General features: G+C 42.3%; 1 protein-coding gene across 3 annotated transcripts in view; it reads left to right on the top strand.

Moving 5' to 3' along the window:
- The window catches only part of INPP5A (inositol polyphosphate-5-phosphatase A), a 419,434-nt gene that overhangs the window by 229,943 nt on the left and 175,389 nt on the right, over nt 1-14,102 (top strand). The window lies entirely within an intron of this gene.

The following is a 14,102-nucleotide window of genomic DNA, read 5'->3' as shown; positions in this document are numbered from 1 at the left end:
ATCACCTTGCACATTCCAGTAACAGCCTGAATTTTGACACACATGCCATATTTATAAATTCTTATGAAATCTATAATGGTATCTTGGACTGTGTGACTATAATTAATGATGGGTGTATTGAAAGAATGTCTAGGATTTTACAGCCAAAATATGTGCTGGGAGCATAATCCTTTCTTACACAGCCCACACTCCCTTTTGGTTCACCTCTCTTCCTACAAATCACCTCTTCTTCATCTATGCATCTTGGAGGAGCTCCTGTGCTGCAGACTTTAGGCAGGGTATGGCAGTGGGGCTCTCTTTCTGCACTCCTTTTAGGTGCATGTCTGGCAAAGGTGTCTGTTTTGGGATGTCCCTGAGATCTTTGGAAGCCCGCAGTCTGCTTTATGGAGCTTTGAGCTCCTCTTTCTAGGCTTCTTCATTTCTCTCACAAAAGATTACTAATTACTTTGTTGTTCTAATTTCCTATGTATGATATTTTGTTTAAAGCTGCATCTGGAGTTTGAGGTGTTAAAAACAAAGCCATTTATCTGTAAGTTTAGAGCGGGTGGCGGGGGTCAGAAAAAATAAACACCAACCTTAAAATTTCATTTTGAACTCTTTTCAAATAGTAAGCCACTTACTAGATGTATGTATAACTTTACAGAAAATTAATTTTTTACTCTGACAGTAAGTTGTGCAATTTTGGTTATGATCAATATTTGTTTTCATGCCTAGACAAGCGATTTAAACCCTGCTTTGGATGGAATTCTGAATGACTACAGAACCACTAGCAGTGACTCCATAATATCTCTGTGGGCATGGTGTGTAAAATTGTTGTGTGTGTATGTGTGTGTGTGTGTGTGTATAGATATAGATAGTTATATATGGAAGGGCCTGGATGACTCATTGGGTTGGTACGGAGTATTTTCTCTCTAATCCATCAGTTCAGATCTTTCCCCAGCTAGTGGAGACTGAAAGTCATTTATCATGGAAGGGTAAGGTGGCCAATATGAACTAAGTTGGTGGTCTCAGATCAGGCCGTGTTGCTGCTTTATTTAGATCTTTTAGGAACCTCTGATATTTTTGACCACAAGGTGGTGTTAACACAGTTACAGACACTGGCAGAAATGTGGATGTTTGCGATGAGTTTGTTTGTTTGTCTGGTTGTTTGTTTGTTTAGAAAATGCCCAGAGGGGAGGAATGAGTATTTGTTCGTCTGCCCCAAAGAACTATCCTGTAGGTTTCCCTCTCCACTCTTTTACCCTTTTTTCTCAATGTGTTGTGAGACTACTATGGGAGATGATGAGGGTGATGATAATACTTAGCTCTTATATGCACAGAGTGGGCTTCAGTATAGTGATGACATTTGGTTCTATATCTCGGTGTCATCTGACACCAATAGTAAGGATTTCAGCTTTCTGGGTGTCTGGCTGAGCCTGGGGCGTGGATGAGAACTAGTTGACTGAAATTTAACCCAGACAAGGTAATTGTGATGCTGGTGGGTTGTTGGAGGAACTGAAGAAATGGTGGAAAAAACAGCTGCCCCTTCAATTGAACGCCTCGTTTGCTGTCTCCCCCCAACAACCCCCCTGGTTTGTAATGTTGGGAGCACACTGGCTCCTTAACTGCTTCTGAATGTTCATATAGTAGCAGGGCCAAGTTGCTTAATTCCATATGTGTTTGTTTTAGAAGGTTAAGAGCTTTTCCTTCTGATATAGACCTCACTGTAAATTATCCATGCATAACACTTTGAGATTGGATTACTACAGCGCAGTATTCTTGATCCTATATACGAAGACCACGTGGAAACTTCAGCTAGTGAAGACAGTAGCTGCCTGCCTCCTGAGTTGGTTTCACTCTGGGAGCACATTACATGTACCCCAGACCCTATACTGTCTCCCAAGTCATTTCTGGTTCAGTACAAAGTTTTGGCTTTTATTTAGAATACCTTTATGGTTTGGGTCCTGGGTATCTATTAAGAAAGTATCTTGTTCTGTCTGTGCCTTACCCTGAGAAATGAGATTACCTGATGTAAGGGGACTGTTGCCCCCTTACTAACATTCAGTGTGGGTGTTTTAGTTGCTAGCTCCCAGTACTAAAAAAGGGGGAAGGGTCGATAGGGAATCAGGACCCTGAGACTGACAGCCTCCAGGAACAATGGGGAGAGGCCAATGCTCCAGGTCGGCCTGAATGACAGGGCGGGCAGGCTAATCAGGGAGTCAGAAGGCCAGGGAGGTCCCGTCTTCCACGTGAGCTGGAATTGCCTGGGTCAGACAGAGTGGGGCCGAGCTAGGGAGAAAGCAGGGGCCCAAGCTGAGCTGGGGAGCAGAGCTGTGCCAGATCCAGAGAGAGCAGACCCTGTCCTGGAGCAGACCTGCAGCCCTAAAGCCAGAGGCACAGCCCAGAGAGAGCAGACTTGCTCTGGGAAGAAAGCTGCCGCAACCAGAGCCAGAGGGGCCAGAAAAGCAGCTGAGGAAGCAGGTCAGTGCTGGGAGCAGAGTCACAGAAGCAGCCTGCAGAGCAGACCTGTCCTGGGAGCAGAACTGCAGCAACCAGAGCCAGAGGGGCCAGAGAAGCAGCCCAGGGAGCTGGAGGCAGAGCAGCAGCAGCAGTGCAGAGACAGAGTGGTGCAGCTGGGGCTGGAGGAGTCCGGAGCTGGGTGCGGTGAGCAGCTGGGGAGAGCGAGGGGGACCCTGGGCAGCGGGCCCAGCACAGGGAGACGCCTCAGCCAAGAAGCTCTGCAGGCCAGGCTTGGATCATAACCCCGACAGGGCGAAGGCGACACTGGGAAAAAGGGTCCTACCACTTAGAGTCTGAGAGCGTTTGGCCACCACCAGAGCAAGTGTCCAACCCACAGCATCCCTGCAGCACAGCCAGGGCCTGAGAAGGAGGCCTGGGACTTACCAGACTGTGAACTGCTGTGACATTCCAGAGACACTGTTCGTGATGTTCCCTGCCACAGAGCGGGTTGATGTGTTTCCTTTAACCTTTCCCATTTTTCCTTATTCTTTTTAAAATTAATTGGTGATTAAATAACTTGCATTTGCTTTAAATTGTATGTAATCATCAGTGGGTCAGAGAAGTGCCCAGTGCAGAGAGAGTACCCTGGAGTGGGGAGACCCTAGCCCCTGTCCTAGGTGACCACAGCAGGGTTGGGGGTCGAGCCCCCCAGGAATCCTGGGCCCAGCCTTGTTGGGGTTACGAGGACTCTGCCAGACAAGAGAGTGGAAGGGGAGCCCTCAAGGGCAGGGAGGCCACTGGGTAAAGGAAGTGGGAGCGAGGACTCAGATCCTTTTGCTAGCCCACTTCACCGGGGTAGTGCAGAAGCTAGGAAAGTTCTCCACAATACCGGGACTATTCCCCCGCTTACACTGAGATGATCAAACTGACAGTCATCAGATTTATTCATAAGATTTATACATCAATGTATTTTCAGTGGAAGGCCCTCAGTTCTGGAATTGCTTTCTCTTTTAGTCTGACAAAACCCACGTTTGATTACCAACAGGGCACTTTATTTTCTCAGATGTTTTCCTAAGCAGTTTTTTTTTAGGGAGAGTTCAGTTTTCTGGCTATTGTTGACCAGTGTGCTTCCTAAATTCTGCTGTAAATGGCAGGTGCATTACGTAAACTGAACAATAAATACATGTGATAAATAAACCTTTCTTTAAAGATATAAAGTATGTAACTACACTTCTTTGACTGCATCTTATAATTTACTTAGTTAACGTTTGTGTTTGTGTGCTGTTTGTGTAGAATACACTACACTACGAACTGTTTTTTATTTTAGTTTTTATTAACTGCTCGAATGATCAATTGAATAGCCACCAATTTAGAATAAGAAATGTGTTTCCTACTGTAGCTTCCAGTTGCAAAAGATGAGTTATGTTTTGGGCCTAAAAATGTGGGTGCCTTTGTAATCTCTATTTGTGCTATGCAGTTTCTCTGTGAAGTGCTTAATGTTCTGTAAATATTACTGCTGAACAACAATTAGTTGGGCCTTCTCTTAAAATGGTGGTGAGCATAGAGTGTGAATAAGTTCCTGGAACAGCTTAATAAACCAGAGTACTGAAGTTTTAATTTGTATGTGTAACTGCTGTTGATGTACTCTAGTGGAATCAGCATGACCTTATCTAGGAAAGGATGTATCCATATCTACACTCCATCGTTTTTATTGGTTTCCACTTCTGTACATAAACCTGATTAAGTCTGTTTGAATACGGAAGGTGGTGATAACGATAATTTCCATTCCATTAACATTTACCTCCAGTGAGTGGTATGTTCAGAATTAATATACTTGCGTATACTGTACTATATCCCAACTCAAAACACATCTTTTCATGTCGGCATAATCAGAAACTGACAGAGAACCTGTAAGGTATTATTTAATAGTTACCAGTGATCCTTTATGTGCACTATCAGCTGAAAGTCTACTAATGCTACAAACATTGATTATCAAATCAAACAATATGCTATGTAATTCTACATATCAGCTATAAAATCCTTTAGAGAGAATAAGATTAAAGCTGTAAAAGTGGAGCAATGCATGAAACAAGTCAGCACCTTCAGAAAGTAAACTTGTAGCCTGAGTGTGAATATCAATTCTTTTTGATAGAATCATGGCATCTGTAAATAGAAAGGTACTGTGATGTCACTTCGGTCCTTCCTAGCATATATAGTCACGTCTAAATTTAACTGTCATAAGTGATGGAACAGTAAGGGTTCACAGTCCTATAATGTAGGCAGAAATTTTCACTTGCTTTTAAAAACTTTAGTCTGATGAGGACAGGCCCCTAGAGTCCAAATGTACTTTGAGATGGTTTTAATTCGCCATCTGACTTGAGAAAAAAAGAAAAACTCGCACTATCCACTATTTAAATATTATAGGCAGGGCAGATAGCACTGCTTATTTTTAAGGTTGCCTGACACTTCCCACTGCTGTATAAGGCCCTGATTTCTGTTGCTTTTAACTTTGCCATACTTCAAACATTTGGGCTGAAATTTTCTATACCAGGTGTCTGCCTCAGTCTGATTTTTTTTATTTAACTTCAGCAATTGCTGAGCATGAGAATAGGGGGAAATGTGTTCTTTTGCCCATGTTAAAAAATTCTGAGGGCTTTTTCTTTGAAAATATCTAGCACCCCCAATCTTTGGAGCAGAAACTTGAAATTTGGCAAGGATATATCTTTTACCATCTCCATGAAAATCTGGCCAATTTATAAGCCTTTTAAAAATAACAGTTAACATATGTTCAGTAGATACTTACTAGATTTTAGTAGCTAAGTTTCATGAAGATTCTGTCCACATTGGACATGCTGCAGCCCCGCGGCTGAACAGGGCTTTCCCTGCATTTACAGCTCAGGCATGTGGCGGGCCATTTCAGGTCCAGGCAGCTGAACTGAGAACAGCGAGACTGTCTCTCCTATGCTCTCATTGAGCCTGCGAGGCCCAGGTAGCACATGGAAGAGGAAGCTGCCTGATTCAAATGCAGAGAGGACAAGTGCCAGACTGTGGGGGAGGGGGCACAGAGAGGGAGCATGGAGCATGTATAGGTGAGACTGGGACTGGCTAGATAAAGAGACTGGGGAGGAGGAGTTGGGGAAGGTGACTGGGAATGAAATTGGGAGCCCAGCAGTCTTTAGGTTTATGTCTGGCACCTTTTTGAGGCTGGAGAGTGAGGCTGCCCTGCACTCACCTGGCAGTGGCTCGGCCTGGCTCCCCACTCTGAGTTTTGTGACATGGTGCACAGGGTGCATGCCACTGTGACCCCAAGAACCAGGTCGCAATGCCAATCATGCAGATTTGGCCCAGTTGCCCCTCCATAATGATGCCCAGAGTGGGGAATCCGGCCCAGCCCCATCTGCCAGGAACCAGTACTGCCAGGTGAGTTTGGGGCAGGCTTGCTCTCCAGGCCACCGCCAATGGCCCATCACCCTGGGCTCTGCCTCTGGTCATGCTTAGGGAGAATGAACAGACAAGTCTCTGCCCACTAGAACCCACACTGCTCCAGAGTCTGTAACAGAACATGTAGGTCTCATCATGCCTCTGTTCCCAGCAAATAGCTGTGAAACCCACTGGCTAGGTGTCCCATCCCCCACTAGTGCTGTTCCACATACAGCATGACAGTCTATTACCACTGTCTGTTACTCCATCAGATCAAGAGGCAGAGAAATATGTGCGATGTATCTAAAGGTTCCAATTCTGCTGATGATGCACGTGGGTGCCAATATGATGCCACAAAATGGATTTTTTGTTATTTCAGTTTACTTTTTAAAAAACCCTAGGAAATTACACACATACAACTAAGTTAAAAGACTATTATGGTTGTAAAATCAAGCACTCAAAAGTTAGGAAATACCAAATTAAGGCTGCCTGTGCAACTTAATTTTGACCCCGCTTGGTGTAGGCAGTATGATACAGTCTTTATTTATATGATCACATACTATTTAATCCACAGGAACTCTTCCTGATTCAGTACACAGACTAGGACCTGGTCTGGAGATGAATCTGTGGTGTGTAGTAAAGGAGACTGTTGTCTGCAGTACCGCTGCTTCATTTGTTGTAGAAGTTTTGAATGAGACAGAGAGCTGCTGGAAGAAAAAGAATGGTTTCATAGTTAAGACAGCTGAGTGCTGCACTAGAGAATTGGATTTTATCCCTGCCACTGAATTCCTATGTGATGCTAGTCAAGTCACTTAAACCACATTTTTCGTAGCTGGTCACTAATTGTGTGTACATCATTCTTTGATGCCTGACATGAGATCCTAGGGTCTGATTTGCAGAAGTGGTGAGCACTCACAGCTGCAGCTGAAATCAGCGGAAGCTGTGCCACACCCTGAACATGAACAGAATACAAAATATTAAATAGTTTCTTCTTAAATGGGAACTGTCCATCCTCTGCGCTGAATGAGGCAGGGATCTTATCAAAGAAATAGTATATGATCAAGTAATTAAATACTATCATACTGGATATGCACAAGGGGCTGAATTAAGATTGCACAGGCAACCTTGATCCTGGCATTTCCTGACTTTTGAGTGCTTGACTTTGCCTACTTAATGTTCTGTTAATGTGCTTTTTGTGTGTGTAACATAGTACTCTGATGCTCCCTCTGCTGGCTAAGCAGCACCAATGTCCTCATATACCCAAAGAGTAACAAACAGCACCACTATCCTCAAATGTCCTCAAGGATGTGCTGATACTATGAAGGATGCTGGAGAACAGAGTAGGCATGATGTAGAAATAGTATTTTAATTTCAGCCTCAGTCAAAGCAGAGGTTTGATGCTGCGGATCATGCATTGGATTACACAATTGGGACTTAAATCACAAAAAATGAGTTGACTATAAAACATTTGAAAACAGGACTAATGAGGAAACATCATGTTATAGTTTTATTTTTTTGTCTTTTTCTGATAGGGCAAGCATTTTCATCACAAAGCATAGTTTTCATTTTAGTATTTTAGTGAATTCAGATCAAGTCTGAAATTTACTTCCTTGTACAAGTGGATCTCAGTAGCTTAATCATGATACTTCACCAAGTGAAATAAGTAAGAGCGGTTCCATCCACTGCTTTATATTGCCTCTCGTCTGTGATATAGATCAGATTCAGAGCATTGCATGTTGCATTTGTATTTGTGTTGTCAGCTTTGTAAAGTTAGTTTCTCTAAATAAATGACCATGTAAGGGCTAGATCGTAATACCCTTCCATTGAGAAGTTCTTTCCTCAGCAAAAAGAACAGGAGGGCTTGTGGCATCTTAGAGACTAACAAATTTATTAGAGCATAAGCTTTCGTGGGCTCAGCAGTTATTCCCGCTGATTTCAATAGGACAACTCAGGGTGTTAGATACTATTCAATAGAAGTGGACACAGCAGCAAAATGAGGACAGACACATACGTGGAATTAAGCAGCAGGCTGCAACTTTTATTAAACTGTTAGCACAAGGGAGGGACACTACGCACCCATACCTCCTATACCAGACATTTATTAGGTTCCAGCGCGGGGGTTGCAAGGCTCGTTATCATATAACCTGTGTCTGGCACCAGGGTTACAGGGCTCCTTGCCATAATCTGTAACTGGCTCCAGGATTATAGGGCTCCTTACCAGATAACCCATAACATGGAGTAGGCTTTCCTCAACCTATCCCCCAGGAGTCGGCTCTCTATGAGTCCTATCACCCTTTCTCCTGTGAGGGGGAGAGATGGTGCGGCAGAGTAGTGACATGGACCCACGAGTGCCACAAGGTCTGACCTCAGCCCACAAAGGCCACAAGGTCCCAACGTGTCACGAGCCCAAGGCCCATCACTGAAATCCCAGGCCTTTAACCTCTTGGAACTGTTCATTTTATTCCCCTAACTGCACATGAAACAAGCCGTGAGTTGCAGTGAGTAAGCAACACCACCCCAGTACCTCAGTGAGCTACCATGCACGTTCCTGCTTAACCCACTGTGGCTTGCAGGTGCTGCAAGGAAGGCAAAAAACTCCCTGGTCCTCCACCAGTTTGGCCCATGGGAGAAAAAATTCCTTCCTAGTTCCCTAAACAGGTGACCGGCTAGACCCACAGTGTCTGCCAGGCCAGGTTCCAATTCTTAGTTAGGGTGGGTTGCTGGAACAGACCTGAAAGATGCTGTACAGCAGTGGTTCTCAAAGCTGGTCTGCCGCTTGTTCAGGGAAAGCCCCTGGCGCGCCGGACCAGTTTGTTTACCTGCCACATTCTCAGGTTCGGCCAATCGCGGCTCCCACTGGCCGCAGTTTGCCACCCCAGGCCAATGTGGGCTGCGGGAAGGGCGGGCAGCACGTCCCTTGGCCTGGAGCGGCGAACCGTGGCCAGTGGGAGCTGCGATCAGCCGAGCCTGAGGATGCGGCAGGTAAACAAACCGGTCTGGCACGCCAGGGGCTTTCCCTGAACAAGCGGTGGACCAGCTTCGAGAACCACTGCTGTACAGGGCCCTTGGCAAGTGCCTCCCTCCCTTGCTATTGGGACTGTCCCCCTGTCACTGCCAGCCCCATCAATTTTTCTCACCCATTGATGCAGGTGGGTGACATTTTAAGTATATCACAATTTGGCACCATATAATAAAATTAAATAATATAGGGAAAGATTGTGAGACCCCTACTCACATCAAATAATACTTTACTCCAAAAATGGCCACACTTGCTCCAATGGGATTATTTGTGAGTAAGGATATCAGAGTCCGGACCACGGTTTCGAGATATAGTTGCAAACTAATGTCAGACTGCTGTCCCCATTTTCGGCCAACCTCACATCAACTTAATTTTACAGAAAATATTCTGAAAATAAATTGTTTGAGTGGTGATATTTGTTTGATGCCATTCCTTAAGAGCAGCATTGCTTTTTATTTTATATTATTTATTTGTAATTAAGATTAGCGAAGAGATTTTCATGTGTGATTTAGCTGCACTCCAAATACAGCTAGAATGGGTTTCATGTGATTCTGGGTAGGGATTTTATCTACATGAATGAGGGAGGTAAGATAAACCCTTCTATACAAGCAAAAATACTCAATAAGCATATTACTGTTTAAGAGTAATCTCCCGGGGTTTTAAAAAGCCAAAGGCCAGAATATAATCAAAGTTTAGCCATGAGGTAGCATCTCCTTTTTATTAATTGCTAATATAATTCCATTAAGTTAAGAAATTAAATAGCAGATGTCAGCCTTTTTTTTTTATATATATATCTTGTATCAGAATGTTTTTTTCCTGGCAATCTGTCCTTGTTGCAGAATAGTTAACCTTGAGTCCTGTACAAGAATGTCTCCTGCTTTTTCTTATTTGCCACCTCCATTAAAAAAAAAACCCAACACTGGAGCAGGTTGCCTGGGTCACAAGGAAGTGTACTCATCAATTAAATGTGTGACAGTGTTTTCCGTTGGATGAACTAATATGTCAAGGAGATGGGCAGGACCTCATGTTTGTGCTTTTGACAAATCAGCAAATGTTTAATCTCTAAATGTGCAGCTTCTCATAAATAATGCAGCAATCACTGAGCCAAAACACTACTCTGCCAGGGAAGGTATCTCAGTCAGTAGAGAAGTAAAAAGGCAAAATAAAACTAAATCATCCTATTTGTTTGGTGCTCTTAAACTTGTCATTAAGACTTCGTGTAATGGCAAGGATTCTTGTTTTTTTCAGCTGAACTGCTTCTATTTAACTTAGCCAAGAAATTTGAAAACTCATCAAGGAACTCCTGAACTTTGGGGGGGAAATAGAATTAATAGATTTTATAAATGCAGATTTATATTTTTTTCTTGATATTTCACGGACTGCTAATGTGTCTTCAACCCCCAATCACTAACTAGAAGAAGACAAATTATAGAAATGGGGAAAAGTTTAAAAAAATTAAAAAACCACCACTGTGGGTTAAATTCTGGCCCCAGTAAAGTCAGTGGCAAAACTATTATTGACTTAAAAGGGGACAATTTTGTTTCTTTCTCTCTCGTATATATACATGATTATGCACCCAACAATATGTTAAAAGAATGCTAAGGTTGCAAATCCAGGCACTCAAAAGTTAGGAAATGCCAGAGTTAAGATTGTATCTTAATTCAGCTCCCCTGTGTATGCATTATGATAGTCTTTAATTACATGAGCAAATACTGTCATTTCCATGGACCTCTGCTTTATCCGTTGGCTCACTTGAATGGGTTCACTATTGAATTCATTTTTTCTATTTATCCTTTATTCTTTACAAACATTAATGAATTTGACCTGACAACATCCTGTTAGGAGAGGTGGTATTACTATCCCCATTCTATATATTTCACATTATATGCTCAGAGCAGCACTTCCATTATCTCACTTGCAGTTCTGAGTGCTCAGCACTTCTGCAACTCAGACCCAAGATGTCTAAACTTGGGGCCTCAGAAAATGGAGAACATGTATGTTCTTATAACAGAAAGTCATGGGAAGTTTTAACAGTACTTGTTGCTGTCTGTGCCACCTATAAATATGCAACTGTATGTGTATCCTTAACGTTTTCTCTAGAAGATGGACCACGGAGGGTACAGAGCCTCATTAATGATGATTAATAACGAGTAATCAAATTCTTAATGCCTGAGCTCAAATTCTGCCTTTTACAGACTGCTAGGCTTGGTTTAGCCAGTTTTGGTCAGGCCTCTTGGGAACCCTCTTACCCTCAACAGTCTTTTCAGTTTTCCTTTTGTCATGAACTATGAATTATGGACAGGGACCCAGACTTTCAGTCCCAATCTCTATTCAGGACAGCACTTACGCACACAATTAAGTCCCATAATTAAGCAATAATGTGCTTTCCTGAATTGAGACCTCATGCACTTATGGACATGTTTAACGTGAAGCACGTGCTTAAGTGCTGTTGTGAATAAGGATGCTTTCCTTAATCCATGGCCAAAATGTCTTGCAGGGTAGGGATGGATTTTAGCATGTCCTTAAGTGTTTTGCTTTGCTTTGCTGAATAGGGGCCTATGTGCTTTGCTGAAAAGGAATGGGAATACTGGTATGTTTATTTGCTTAGCTGAATCATAGACTACTTATTGTGACTGTTGGAGCATGGGAGTTCAGTAGTTGATGTAGCCTGTAATGTTTCAAAAGAGCCAAAGGAAGGCAGGCATGCAGCTCACAGTGAATTCCAGTGTGATTTGGACACTTAACTCCCTTAGTGTCCTTGGAAAATCCCAGCCCTAGAGAATATTTTTTGGCACAATGATATGTATATAATGATAATTAAAAACACAAAGCTCTTAATGAAAGAGGATAGATTATAAAACTAGGCCAGGATTAGAAGCACAGAATTTTGAGTATGGCAAAGCAAACCTAATCTGGAGAATTAACTTTCTTCCCCCAGTGTTTGCTTGAGTTATTCAGCCTTGTTTTACTGTTACCTCATACATCAATCTCTTTAAATAGCTAGGAGACTTCCTGCATGTTGATGAAGAGAAGCTTTTCACAATCAACAGATTTCATTCCCTATGAAAACTCTCTATTTTGAAACAAAATTCTGAAGTTAGTTCCAGCAGCAGATTAGTTGAATTTTGCCTGAGCCAGGTCAGTTTATACCTTTCTTGCATCCTATGCTTCTAAAAAGATGACCAAGTTTTGCTCCAGTTACACAAAGTCTAAGATCACTGGGACTGACATTACTTGTGTATTATGTTTGGCAAAATGCTCTTTGGAGTGTGGCGGACAACTTTTACTAGTTTGTAAGTAGCAGAAGGACTTGATAACTGAGAAATTAGCTTTCAGTGCTCCTCAAATTATAGCATTCTGGCAACCAGAGATTTATGGGAAGCTGAATTATGTTATGGGTGATATTATCCTTAGTAATATTCTCAGACAATTGATACAGTTAATGGCCCCTAGAAATACCTGTCATACTGGTACTGTATTTTACTGTTTTAGTAATCTATATATACTTTAAAAATTAATAAAATTAAGTGTGGTCTTTATGCAAATGACAATGTTACTGTAAATATTAGCATGGAATAGCATGCAATCATCTGTATACAATGGTTGTTATTACTGAAACATTCAATAATAGAAAAGAGCTGTACAAGCACAAACTAATCTTTACAACACTCCTGTGAGATACATAATTATTACCCCTTGACAGTTCTCGGGGTGCCCAGGACTCTGAGTCACTTTGTTCCACCCCTGCCTCCAGCAAGAGGGAGGCTTGCTTGTGCTTAACTGGGTGCCCAGTCCCTGACACCTTCCGGCTATGAGGCACCCAAACAATCTCCTCTGGCCTATGCCAGTCTTTATTTTCCCTTGAAGGTTAAGAATAGATGCACCCCAGTCCCTGAGCGAACCCCTTTGAAGTATTCCCCTGTAGTGTTTAGCCCCTCATCCCCTGAACACTCACAGTAATACCAGGTATGTTGTCCCCAAGGGAATAGTGTACTCACCAACTTGAATGATTCAACTCAGGATTAGCTTGTTGTCTAATACCACAACACTCAGATATATTTATAGTGAAAGATTTATCAGTTTATTACCAAAGATCAAGATTCAAGAGATAGTGAGTAAAGATAATGGAAACAGAAGGGTTACATATAAAACAACATCAGTACACACTTTCTAGAGACTAAACTTAACAGGCTAACCTCCTGTCTAGAGCAATCTTCTTTCACCCAAAACCTTTTTCAATGCTTCAGTCAAGTTGTAATCCAGTTTTCATTAAGGTAAATGCACTGTTCATTTTCCTACTAGGTGCAAAATAACAAGCTGTTTTCTTTGTCCCCCAGTTATAGCCCAGTAAACCTTTGACATGCGCACCCCAGATAAGGCTTCTCTCCCCCTGCTGTTCTTCTCTTCCTGTTAAATCTCACAATCCTTCATCTTCATTTTGCTCAGACTGGTGATTGTTAATGAGATAATACTCAATTTACATTTCAACAGAGAGATGGAGAAACATCTCTGGTCTGGTAGGAAACCAGTTTTCACCTCTGTTAACACCTTCATACAAACTATAAGAACATATTTCCATCATATATACATAACTCCTACATAGTATCAGTACATACATGTTCAACTATATTCATAACCAGTGGTGCTGGCTTTCATTTAAGACCCCACATGATATTCTTTATGGATAAATACTATGAAAGTGGTGAGCTAGGTGTAGTGAGTTTGTTAGGTCTGTTAGAAGTTGCTGTTGCAGTGAACCCTTTGCCATCAGGCACCAATGGGCCTGTCTGCCACATTCCCATTCTACAGATGGGAAATTATTACAAAGAGGAAATGTGATTTGCTCTGCACTATCCAGTGAGAAAATGGCTAATCTAGGATTAGATTTTAGGACTCCCACCACTGTGTATCATTCCTGCAGTCCACACTACATCCAAAAACATTTGTTTTGCCCTGTATCTGAGGCAGAAACTGTTTGGCAGACTCTTGCAAGGATGCAGTCATTGATGGACCTGCAATCCAGAGGAATAATAAAGTAGACTATATCGGGATTATTTCAATGGCAGATGAAGGTGCTTAGCACCGCCCCGAGGAGAGCTCTTAATACGTTTATTTCTGAATGTGTGATGTACTTATTAAGTTGTTTTTTAAAATCACTAATTAAGTCTGTTTGATATTTTTAAAGTATATTAACTATTTGTGTCCTTAGCAAATTTAGGGTATG

This window comes from Natator depressus, chromosome 7, assembly GCF_965152275.1.
Source record: "Natator depressus isolate rNatDep1 chromosome 7, rNatDep2.hap1, whole genome shotgun sequence".
Classification (NCBI taxonomy): domain Eukaryota; kingdom Metazoa; phylum Chordata; order Testudines; family Cheloniidae; genus Natator; species Natator depressus.
The sequence above is the reverse complement of the archived record's forward strand: the minus strand, read 5'-3'. Positions and strand labels throughout refer to the sequence as shown.